Genomic DNA, 12619 nt, shown 5'->3' with positions numbered 1-12619 from the left:
GAACAAAAAGTTAAACATAGAATTACCATATGATCTAGCAATCCCACTTCTGGGATTTTTGCATACCCCAAAAAATTGAAAGCAGGGACTCAAACAGATCCTTGTACACCAATGTTCACAGCAGCATTATTCACAATGCCCAAAGGGTGAAAGCAGCCCAAATGTCCATCATCCAATGAGTGGGTAAACAAAATATGCTATATACATACAATGGAATATTCTTCACCCTTCAAAAGGAAGTTCTCACACATGCTACAACATGGATGAACCTAGAAAGCATTATGCTAAGTGAAATGAACCATTCACAAAAGGATAAATACTGTTTGATGCCACTTATATGAGGTACCTAAAAGACACAAATTCATTCTACATACAAAAAGTAGAATAGAAGTTACTAGGGCCTGGAGGGAGAGGAGAATGGGGAGTTGTTTAACGGAGGCAGTTTCTGTTTGGAATGATGAAAAAGTTCTGGAAACGTGTAGTGGCAGTGGTTGGAGAACATTGTGAATGTACTTAATGCCACTGAATTGTACACTTAAAAGTGGTTAAAATGGTAAATTTTACATTACATATAGTTTACCACACACAAAAAGGATCACCCCCAGGAAGCTTAAAAACATACTGATAACCTGGGCTGCAATCCCCAGAGACTCTGAATTTAATTGATCTGGGGTGGGTCCCAGGCAACAGTAGCTTTTCAAGTCCCTCCAGTGATTCTAATGTACAGCCGGGCTTAAGAAGAGATGCTTAGTCTCCAAGGGCTCTGTGGTCAGCCTTGACTGTACATTAGAATCATTTAGGGAGTTTTAAATTACACTGATGTCTAGGTCTCACACCCAAGATTCTTATTTAATTGGCTTGGAGATGCTGCCTGGTGACTGAGATTTTTTTCTCAGTTCCCCATCTGATTCTAATGGGTAAACCAAGGTGAGAACGCTTGCTCTGGGGAGAGCCCATGATCTCTGCCTTTCATTCTACCTTTGGAGAACGAGTATTTCTGTGTGTCAATGATGGAATCAAGAGCATAGTGCAGGAGGGACTTCTGATGAGAATCAAAGTGCCAAATTCTCTAAGGCCACTTGATTCTTTCTCTTTGAGTCAGAATGTTAAAAATGGGAGAAGCAAAGAAGACCAGTAGAGGGCCCAGGAGAAAGAGGTGAAGATTGATCTATAAAGCTTACTCATAAGGGAGAAAGGCTCTCTATTCTTCTTCTAGGCACCCAGCTCCTAGCACCTTCTAATATGAGCATTGCTCCCACCCTAGCCTCAATCTCCATTTGAATTCCTCTGCCTCCCCTGGAGGGGCTCAGAGCTGCCCTGGTCAAGCAGGGTTCCAAAGAGGCAGGGCTGTTAAGAGTATCCCAGTCAAGGGACTGTAGAGCTGATGCATGAAAAATTGGCCAGTTTACCTTTAAAGGATCATGGAGATGGTGGTCATACACCATCCCTAGATTGATCCTGACTGACTTCAGCCAATCTTTTATCCTTGGTATTTGTATTTCTGTTGTTCTGTATAAATGCTGGCTCATTCTGCTTATTAGGTCTTGTTGCATCCTGCTGTCTTATTTCGGAATACCCTGCTCTAACCCTAGGTCCTTGGAACCAAGGCAATTAGACCAGGGGTGATATGGGCATTTAGATATGCAGCTGAAAGGCACTGTGTGATCAGGGCAGTACCTAGACGACAGGAAGTATGAGAGAGCAGATGAGGCCAGCTCTGCTCTAGGCCTTGAGGTAAAGTAGTGGTTCCCCGTTAGTCTATGCCATCTCATGAAGGCAGAATCCACCATAAGGATTTTGGCTGATGACTAACCCCGTGGTAAAGAGAGTACATCTGCCTGCAATGTCTCTGCCATCCATCTATACATCCCTTAGGAGCCAAGCAGACATTGGCAAGGAGAGTTGGGATTCCAGATCCCGGCTAACTCTTCAGACAGCTGACAAGGGACACAAAATGTAAAATAGAACCATATTTTCTAGGAGCCTATGATCTTGTTGAGAAGACAAATTGTACAAACATGAAAAAGTGAAAAAGCAAGGTTTTGAACCTTAGGATTTCTGCATTTTTGGTGTATGTCATTCGGTAGTTCTCCAGAGGCTTTTATCGAAGGCCTAGAGATGGACCAGGAGCAAAGAGAAATAACTTTCTAGGATTAGGAATGGTGGTTTCAGAGAGGTACAAGAATTTGACCAATGAAGGCATGATTATTTCCTGGGTAATAATGGTGTTATATTTTTTAAAAATGTGACAGCTATGACCGTTGCCAGTTAATGACATTAACCTCTGCAGGTGGGCACACTCAGATAGAAAGGTGGTTAAATACATTTGTGCTGGCTCTGCTCTCTGCTTCCGGAGGTGACCTGCCCTTAGTTTCCTGGTGTTACTGATGGAGGAACCTTAGCAGACTCTTCACAAGATGTTATGTGCCAAGAACTGATTCAAAGCTCCTGATTGCTCGGGCTGTCCCTTCAGAGTCTGGGAATTCTTTGGCGTGGTACCCCAAGGACACATTTGATGGGTCAGATTTGGGGTGTGGTCTAGACATTTTCCAAGTCCCCTTAAATCCTGAGGTTCTGAGTTGGAAGGGCACTAGGTCCCAGAGGGAGGAGAGCACGTGATCAAAGACTAGCCATGGAGGATGATTCAGCAGCTTCAGGATTGTGGAATACTTTGAGTTAAGCAAATTAACACATAAATAAGATTTATTTGTATAGGGCAGAGGAGCAATATTTAAATGACTGACAGTCCAAATTGTAACGTGTTAGTTATATGCTAAAATTAGATGTTGAGAATAAGTGTAGCTATTTCAGGAGAATGGACACAGTATTACATGAAAATGCAAATAATATTTATTTGTTAGGGAAAGGGGAGAAGAAGGTACGTGTTTAGTTGATGAACAGTTTAATTAAGGCCTTTAAATATTAGTTATATGCTATCCTCATATGCTAATTATTACTTCGTTCGTAAAGCAATATCAATGAAAACTTCAAAACATTTTTGTAGGAGGCTAGTTGAAATTATGAGTAAAATGGCATTTATTTGAAATGTTCTATAAATTAAGCTTTTCCCTAAGTGACTTTAATGAATTTAATGAGTTTTTGCTGCATATAGATCAGCGCTCTGAAGCTCCTGGAAATTTTTATAATATCTTAATAAAGATAAGCGATAATTATTTCGTGATAATGAGAATAGCCTGACACAAGTACACGTGTAGTCACCCATTATAATCACCTATAATCATGGAATGTCAGCCCTAAAGAGCACCTTAGCTGACCTAAGCCAATACCTTCAATTTCAGATGAGAGCCCTGTGGCCTAGAGAGGGTTTCTGTCTCTTCTTGAATCTCTACCAAGGTAGTTCTCAACGTGTACCTGGACCAACAGCATCAGCTTTTTTAGAAATGCAAATTCTCAGGCCCCACCCCAAACCTACTGAATAGAAACTAGGGATGGGCCCAAGAATATGTGGCTTAACAAGCCTGCAGTTGATTCTGATCCATGCTAACGTTTGAGAACTTCTCCTGCACACTTTAGCTTTAAAATATCTCAGGGCAATAACTTCTCTTAGATCACTCTCAGCCACTAGAGAATTACTTCCTGTTTTACGTCTAAATTTATCTCCCTGAAGCTTTGAAGGGCGTGGCACACAACTTCACAAGGGTAGAGACATGTCTCTCCGTTCTTTTATGCGTAGCACTGCAGCGTGGGTCTCAGCAGAAGGGGAACCAAGCCCAGAGGGGGGATGAAGACAGAACTGGGGGTGGGCAGAGAGTGGGGAACAAGGGCTGATCTTCAGCCCCTCCCCATTACCATTATTTAATAATTTGATAATCCAAAATCTACTCCAAAGAGGAGCATGGCACAGTTTAGTTTGGGGTCTGAGTTTTTAAGACAAATAACACTGAATCAAGGGGGTACAGAAGGGGGAAAACTTAGGAGCTATGTAGTAGAGATAATGGGAGTCTTGGACACTGGCCAACATTGTTCCAGAAATTGTCTGAATAAAGCAAGATAGAATAGAGAAGGGTCCTGCCCTGTGGGAGCCAAGTATTGACTGACAATCTAAAAAGGGCTGCAGATCATTGGGTATAATTCAGGGCAGGAATCTACTGCTCCCTACCCACTCCTGCCAACCCAATGTTAGCGGAGAAATCAGAGATTCAGGATGCCAAGGTAGCCAGGTAGGTGGCTGACTGTTTCTGAGGTCTTCGTAATGCTGTTTGGAAGGACTGTGCAGTGGATGGTTACTGTTTTGTCTGCCTAGAGTAGCACTCTTCTCAGCAATATTGCTTCTCAATGCATGGTTCCTTGAGAGCCCCAGTTTCTTTTTTGTTTTTTTATTTTTATTTTTTTGTTTTGTTTTTGTTTTTTGTTTTTGTTGAGGTAACTTGGTTTATAACATTATGTAAATTTCAGGTGTACATCATTATATTTCGATTTCTGTGTAGATTACATCATGTTCACCACCATAGAGCCCCAGTTTCTTACCACTCTGCTTCCTGAGCTCAGTGATTGGCTACAGGTAGGCATATTCCCCAAGCTCGGCCAGTTCTGGGGATTTCTGACCTTCAACCAGATGAAGAGGGTCTCAGGTTAGCTCAAGTGGCAAAGCTGTGAAGTATGAATCTGAGCTGTTTGGTGGCTATGTCCCCACCGGCTATGTGGAAGAAGCTAGTCTGTAGTGGGAGAAAGTGACTGATGTGCTGAGAGGAGCAGAAACGAGAGATGGAGAAAGGATTGGTGTTGTTCCAGTCCCTGGTTGTGTTCATCTCTGAGGTCCAGCTCACATCCTCCTTTCCTGCAGTTCTGTTGTCCGAGCCAACAAATTCCCTTTTCATCTTCCCTCTTAGGTTTATTACCTGGGGACTGTGAATTACACAGACAAAAGACAGATTAACAAGAGAAAAGATTTATATTGACTGTACGTGGGAACCATCAAAGGAAGTAGCTCGCTCCTTAAACAGTTAAAGGGTTATATAACTAATTTAATAGAAGAAGGGGAGAGGGGAGAAAAGGCTTCTTAGGGAAGAACAAATAGGTTTCTCTAGGAAAGGCCAATGGGTTTTTAGGAGAACAGATGGGAGATAAGAAAGTTTGCGATAATGTTTGTCTATACAAATATGAGTGGTCTTTCCATCTTCTTCAGGGTCACAACACTCCCCTGGAGAAGGGATTTGGGGTGTCTTTTATTCACGTTCTCTATTCTGGGAGTAAACTTACCCTAAAGAGGAATTTATGGCAGCCTTATTTCCCAGAAGTCACTGCTTTTAGTCAGATAAGGGAAGCTCCCAGAAGGCTTTTTTTCTTTTTCATCTGTTGAATCTCAAATGTCTTCAGCTTAAAATAATCATTTTGCCAAAGTGGCATATTTTGGGGTGGCATACTTTGATCCCTTTCCTTGCCTAAGCCAATTCGTCCCCCTAGGTGTCACCGACTAGTTGCCCAGAGAAACTCAAGGGTGGGTTTGGAAGCATTTAACTGTTTTTCCCAATTTTTTTTCCTTTTGTTAAGTTAACGAGATGCAATCACCAACCACCCTGAGCCAGACCAAGCCTCCACAAGAGTCATGCCTATGACCTTTGCCTTGTGGTTAATGCTGAGATCTCTCCAGGAGGAGCTCAGGCCTTATTACCGTAACCTGCAGTGTATGTGGAAGCATGTTTTCCAACTGAGCCTGCACAAGTGAATACCCACCTATCCCTTTTGAATATTCAGCCCTCATCTGAAATAAAAGGTCCCTGCTTCCCTTTGCTCCAGGATGCCATGACTTTAGAAATGATTCCTCATGGTCTCCTATTTGCAGAAATTATACCTTACTTTGTGAGACAACTACTTCTGGTGGAGAGTCTGATTTAGCTCACCAGGAAGGAACCCACTTTGGTTTTGGTAACATAGGTACTGTGTCTAACTTCACAACATCTTGCTGTAGATGCTTTAACTAGTAAAACACCCAGTAGAGGTTTTTAAAAATAATTCTTTTCTTTTCCAATTGGATAAACAAATCAATTCATACTATATTTTAGACTTCGTTTTTTTAAAGCAGTTTTAGGTTTATGACAAAATTGAGAGGAAGGTACATAGATTTCCCATATAACCCTGTTCCCACACATATATAGCCTCTCGCATTATCAACCTCACTCACCAGAATGGTACATGTGTTACAACCGATGAACCTACATTATCACATCAGAATCACCAAAAGTCCATAGTTTACCTTAAAATTCGGTCTTGGTGTTTTACATTCTATGAGTTGAGATGAATGTATAATGACGTAAAGGAGGGAGACGTTTCCTCGACCCACTCTGGGTCCTTCTGACTAGAAACGAATTAAATTAACATGAGACGGAATAACAGGAGAAAATTAAACAAAGCTTTATAACATGTATACATGGGAGAGACTCAGGCAAACTGAGCAACTTGCCAAAATGGCGGAGGTTCTCATCTTAAATACCCTCCTCAGCTGCAAAGGAGGATGTTGGGGGTGGGGGAAGTCAGTTATGGGAGATTACCAGAGAAGCACAGTAAACAAGAGTAAGGTTATTATCCTTGCCTTCTGCATAGATAACAGTTTCTAGAGATAAGGTCATCCCCCTTTCTTCCTGGTGCAGAGAGGGAGCCACCTTTACTTACGGAGATTTCCTTTACAAATGTAACTGTCTCTTAACAAAGGGTAAATTCTACTTTTCAGAGTTTCTCTCATGTCTTCAGTTTTTAAAAGTAACCAGCCCAAAATAATCCTCGTGCTAAAGAGACATATCTTGGGGTAGCCAATTCCAATCCCCCACAATGACATATATCCATTATTATAATGTAATACAGAGTATTTTCACTGCCCTAAAAATCCTCTGTGCTCCACCTATTCATCCCCCTCACTCTCATCCTTGGCAACCACTGGTCTTTTTACTGTCTCCCTAGTTTTGCCTTTTCCAGAATGTCATATAGTTGGATTCATACAGTATGTAGGCTTTTCAGATTGGCTTCTTTCACTTGATAATAAGCATTTAAGGTTCCTCCATGTCTTTTCATGGCTTGATAGCTCATTTCTTTTTCACACTGAATAATATCCCATTGCCTGAATGTACCACAGTTTATTTATTCGCCTACTGAAGGACATCTTGGTTGCTTCCGAGTGTTGGCAATTATGAACGAAGCTGCTATAAACATCCGTGTGCAGGTTCATATGTGAACCTAAGTTTTCAACTCCTTTGGGCAAATGCCAAGGCGTGTGATTGCTGGATTATACGGTGAGAGTATATTTAGTTTTATAAGAAACTGTCAAACTGTCTTCCAAAGTGGCTGTACCCTTTTGCATCCCTACCAGCAATGAATGAGAATTCCTCTTGCTCCACAACCTGGCCAAAATTTGGTACTGGCAGTCTTCCAGTTTTTGGCTCTTCTAATAGGTGTGTAGTGGTTACTTTTTTGTATTATGTCATCTGTGTTGTAAATCCTGCCTTTAAGTGCTCTCCTGCCTCTTTAGAATGTGGTGTCTGTTTCAGGAGCCTCAGCTGAAAATTTCATTTTTAACATCACATTACATTTATGTTTCTTAGCTTGGCATTTTCAGAAGCTCATTGATGTCCACAAACTTGTAGATTTTAAAGCTCACACCTCTTCATTGTATATAACAATGCCTCGGGAGGGCTATTACCTTCCTCCCTCGAGAAGTGTTTCCCTTTATTGCTACCCTTCATTTACTGTCATTGAGCCAACACTGACTCTTCGCACATTCTTTAATCTCATGATGACTATGTGTTTAGAAAAATTTTCTTTTAGGAAAATTTTGCCAAAGAATTTTATCACTATAAATAATTTACATCCACTTATTTGCACAATATTAATCAATTATACTTTCCTTTTTCTGGATACCATCTTACTATTCACTCTATGGATTGGTTATTATTGCATCTAGATGTTCCTACATTTTGTGACAGATGCCACCAAGGCTGTCCCTCTGGAACTTTTTTTTTTTTTTGCACGCAAGTCGTATTGGCAGCTTGACGGCCTCTAGCTCAGGGTCATTTGTAACATCAGTTTGATCAATAGTAACTCACCTTCATTCCTAGCTGTCTTCAGAGCTCTTCAATGGATACTGCCTAATTCTGGTGACTTAATATTCGGGTGATTTGTCAAGTGAGTTCTAAATAGCTCCTGTTTAATTGAATGCTTTATATCTACTTGCTTCAAAAGACATTTGGGGACAAGAATGTCCCTAAAATATGGAGTAAAGAAAGACTAAGGCAAAGAAAGTTTAAATGCTCTAATCGTTTCATTCCTGGATGCACATTTGCACTGCGTTTATCTAGTAAAAAATGTAATAACATGGACTCTAAGTTTTGACTGTAAACTTTTGGTTTCACACTGTTATGTTTCCTCCCTTTGTGGTTAGACACTGGGAGGGGATTTCCGGAGATGCAGGCTATATAGTTTGTTTCCCAAAATATTTTGCATTGTTTTGGGTGAGAGAGTATATTGCCTCCTCTGTAATACCTAGGTCTCAGAGAGCTGATATGACTGATAGCTATAATCACATGATCATAATTTGTCTCAGTGGTGAGGGGAGGTGCCTCTATCATGACACATTCTTTCATAAGAAAAGAGAAGTTTTAAAAAATATATTCTTTTCTAATTTGGTAAAATAAGCATAACATAAAATTTACCATATTAACCATTTTTAAGTGTATAATTTGATGGTATTAAGTTCTCAGTGTTGTGCAACCATCACCACTATCTATGCCCAGAACTTTTTCGTCATCCCAAACAGAAACTCTGTATCCATTTAACAATAACTCTCTCTCTCCCCCTCCCCCAGGCCCTGGTAACCTCTGTTCTACTTTCTGTTTCTATGAATTTGCCCTGTTCTGTGTACCTTATGTAAGTGGGATCTTACAATGATTGTCCTTTTGCTTCTGGCTTCTTTCACTTAATGCTTTCTACGTTCATCCATGTTTTAGCATGTATCAGAATGTCATTCCTGTTTAGGGCTGAAGAATATTCCATTGTATGTATGTAGCACACTTGGTTTATCTACTGATTTGTCTTCATCTGATGATAGATATTTGGGCTGTTTCCACCTTTTGGTTATTGTGAATGATGCTGCTATAAATATTGGTATACAAGGATCTCTTTGGTTCCCACTTTCAATTCTTTCAGGTATTTACCTAGGAATGGAATCTTATGGTAATTTAACTTTTTGAAAAATGAAGAAAGGAAAACTTTCAAGGTATCATTTTTTCTTCACTAACCACAAGTTGGCTCTGCAGGCCCCAAATGTGATGTGACAGAATGTCTTAGAACACACCACTGCCATTTAGAACCATGAGGTTTGAGGTCATGGGTACACCCCCCACAGCCTGTGAAATGCTGTAGAAACTGGTTTGGTTTTCCTGGCACAGAACATGGTGGGGGGAGGCAATTCACTTTGGGGTATCTTGTCTGAACCCATGATATCTCTTTACAGAAGAACTCTGGTTCTTTTTCCAAGAGGACCCTGATTTTCAGGATAACTCCTAAACTAACACTGTATCCTTGGATTGATCCAGATTGGGGCCTTTACAGAACTGGACTAAATCCCAGAGTTGTTCCAGGCAAGACTAGACAACCACTTACTTCTTCCTAAACTTCCTAAACATTCATCACCAAGTCCTGCCAACTTTTATTCCTCCTTACCTTTGATCCTATTTTCTTTCCACTTCTACTGCTACCATCTTGTTCAGGGTGACCCTCATCTTGCTGGTCTTCCCTCATTCACTCGTGTTCTTCACACTGTAGCCAGAGTCGTCTTTTTGCAATTCAGATCTTATCTGATAATGTCACCAATAGGAATTTGGTGGAGGGGGACCAGGCAAGATGATTATAAAGTTAAGATGGAAAAGCAAACAGGTAATAACCAGGAAGCTTTTGGAAAACAAGAATAATGAGAAAGGACCAGCCCCATCAAATATCAAAATAGATTTTTTTTTTAAAGATTTTATTTTTTCCTTTCTCTCCCCAAAGCCCCCCAGTACGCAGCTGTATACTCTTCGTTGTGGGTTCTTCTAGTTGTGGCATGTGGGACACCGCCTCAGCGTGGTTTGATGAGCAGCGCCATGTCCGCGCCCAGGACTCGAACCAACAAAACACTGGGCCGCCTGCAGCGGAGCGTGCGAACTTAACCACTCGGCCACGGGGCCAGCCCCTCAAAATAGATTTTAAAAGCCATAAGGACTGAAATGGTTTTACATCAGCACAGGCAGATGGATAAGCAGATCAATGGAACAGAATAAGGAACCATAAAAGAGACCCAAAATAGATGAGAACTTAAATTATAATGAAGATGGCATTTTGAATCAGTGGGGAAAATTTGATTTTGAATAATTGGGTGTTCAGACAAATGGGAAAAAAATTGTTTCCTTAACTCATTGCATCACACCAAAACAAGGTCCCAGTGTATCAAAGATTTGGATAAATTTTTAAAAAATGAAATCATAAAAATAAAATAGAATTCAGGAGAATGTCTTCATGCCTAGTATTCCCTGAAAAACTCCTACCACCATCGCTGATTTTAAGAATTCAGGCAACTCAAAGTATCAAAACAAATGGGTAACAAATGAGTTCAGAGAAGGGAGGTACAGGAGTGTTGGATTCGGAGCTGCCAGGAGGAGGGTGCCCCTTAAGTTGAGCCATGAAGGAGATGGAAAGACGGGTGTCAGCAAAGATGCAATGGGAAAGATTAATATAGAGAGTTTGGGGGAAAATGAAGAGATGAGGCTAGTCGGGATGCAGAGTGCCTATAGGGGAAGAGCAGAGTTCAGTGAAAGCATTTCTACCTACGAGTCAAGCTATTATGGTCCTGGAAATGAGCTCTTGGATAGTCTAGCTTAAGGCGAGTGTAAAATATATTCTCTTTGACAAGTCTCTGAGGTGCTAATGACATATGCCACTGATTAAACTCTGATCCATACACATTACCAATGGCCTGAGGTGAGAATATGGCTGAAACTGATAAGAAAGTTGAGGAATCTGGGCAGGATGAATGTCTGAATACAAGGCCTGCACCCTCCTTACAGAAGAGCAGAGTAATCTAGAAACAGGACCTACATTTTCCTCAGAATTTACTTCTGGGTTGACTTTCTTCATGGGACAACAGAAGACTCAGGAATGTCGGGCTGAGATGTTTTAGCTTTATCCCATTAATGATGGGGAATCAAAGAAGATTTATAATCAAGGGAGATATGAAAAACAACAGTGTTCCTAGAGGATTGGTCCGATGGTTGTCTGCTGGCAGCCTCAGTCGGTGGTATGGTGCTGGGAAGTGGTGGTGATGGTAGCAGACCCGGAAAGAGGAGGCTGGTATGCTGTTGCTGTGGTCCCATCACTAGGGGGTGGGGGGAGTTGGGTAGAAAAAAATGGACTCAAAATATCGCTCATAAAAGAAATGAATATGGAGAAGTGCTTGTGTAACACACACATGTGTTAACTGGTTGTTATATTATCTTTATTGTTACTGCCACATGCAGCCACCCTTGCAGATCGAGATGATAGTTTTTCACCCCGGAAAGAAGTTCTCTTTTTGTCCTCAGGAAGACAGGTTTGGACAAAGTCTGAGAAAGAGGGCTGTGAAATATAAAGAGAAAGAAGGGCCGTGTTCTCAAGGCGTAGTCACAGATCCTCTCATGGGGGCAGCAAAGACGGGAATCTGCTGGGCTGGCAAAGCTGAGCCCGGAACTCAGCCTGCTGAATCTTACACCACGAAAGGGATCTGACTGCATGGAGCTGGGGCAGGACTTCTGAGTTCAGGAAAGGGAGAGAGGGCACTGGGGGTAGACAGCGTTTCAGAAAATGGTGACAACTCCACTGAGGGAATCTCCTTTGTGAAATTTAGCTCCAGGTAAGGAACTTACACTTTTCCTGTTGATTTATCAGTTAGAATTGGTTGATCTCTTAATTGACCGTGTAACTGTAACAGTAAATCATAGGAACATGAAGCATAATATTTTGCCAAAAAACCTGATTTAAGATCAGGTGAGTTTTACTATGGTTTTAAAGTTAATGTTATTAATGCATGATCTTGGGCATTAAAGTCTTCAAGGCGACCTGACCAGCAGGTAACACGTGATGCGAGTTCAGGAGCTCTGCCTCCTGACCTTTGCAGAGCTCCTCAGACCGCACCATTTCCCCTGCCCGCCCCGTTTCCCCTGCCCGCACCGTTTCCCCTGCCGCCTTTACATTCGTCAGAGGACAGGCTCATGAGCTGTCTTGTTACGTAAGGGAGCAGCATAATAACACTGTCACACGAGCAAGTGTCACACGAGGTGGCTGGTGAGAATTCTTATCTTAGACTTTTGGCTCTCTGGGTATCTGTCATGAGGAATATCATGTTCAGGAGGATTTATTCACTAGTATCTGCTTCTCAGGCTCATGGGAATTGAAGTCCGAAGTAATCATGCAAAGTCACAAGTTTACCAAGTAGGTCTTATGCTTTTTGATATGACTCAAAAATGAAGGTCAGATAAAAGGCATCCAGATTGGAAAGGAGGAAGTAAAGTTATCTCTGTTTGCAGGTGACCTGATCTGTAGATCTGATACGTAGCAAACCCTAAAGACTCCTCAAAAAAACTGTTAGAACTAATAAACGAAT

This window comes from Equus przewalskii, chromosome 7, assembly GCF_037783145.1.
Source record: "Equus przewalskii isolate Varuska chromosome 7, EquPr2, whole genome shotgun sequence".
NCBI lineage: Eukaryota > Metazoa > Chordata > Mammalia > Perissodactyla > Equidae > Equus > Equus przewalskii.
This window is presented reverse-complemented; position numbering follows the sequence as displayed.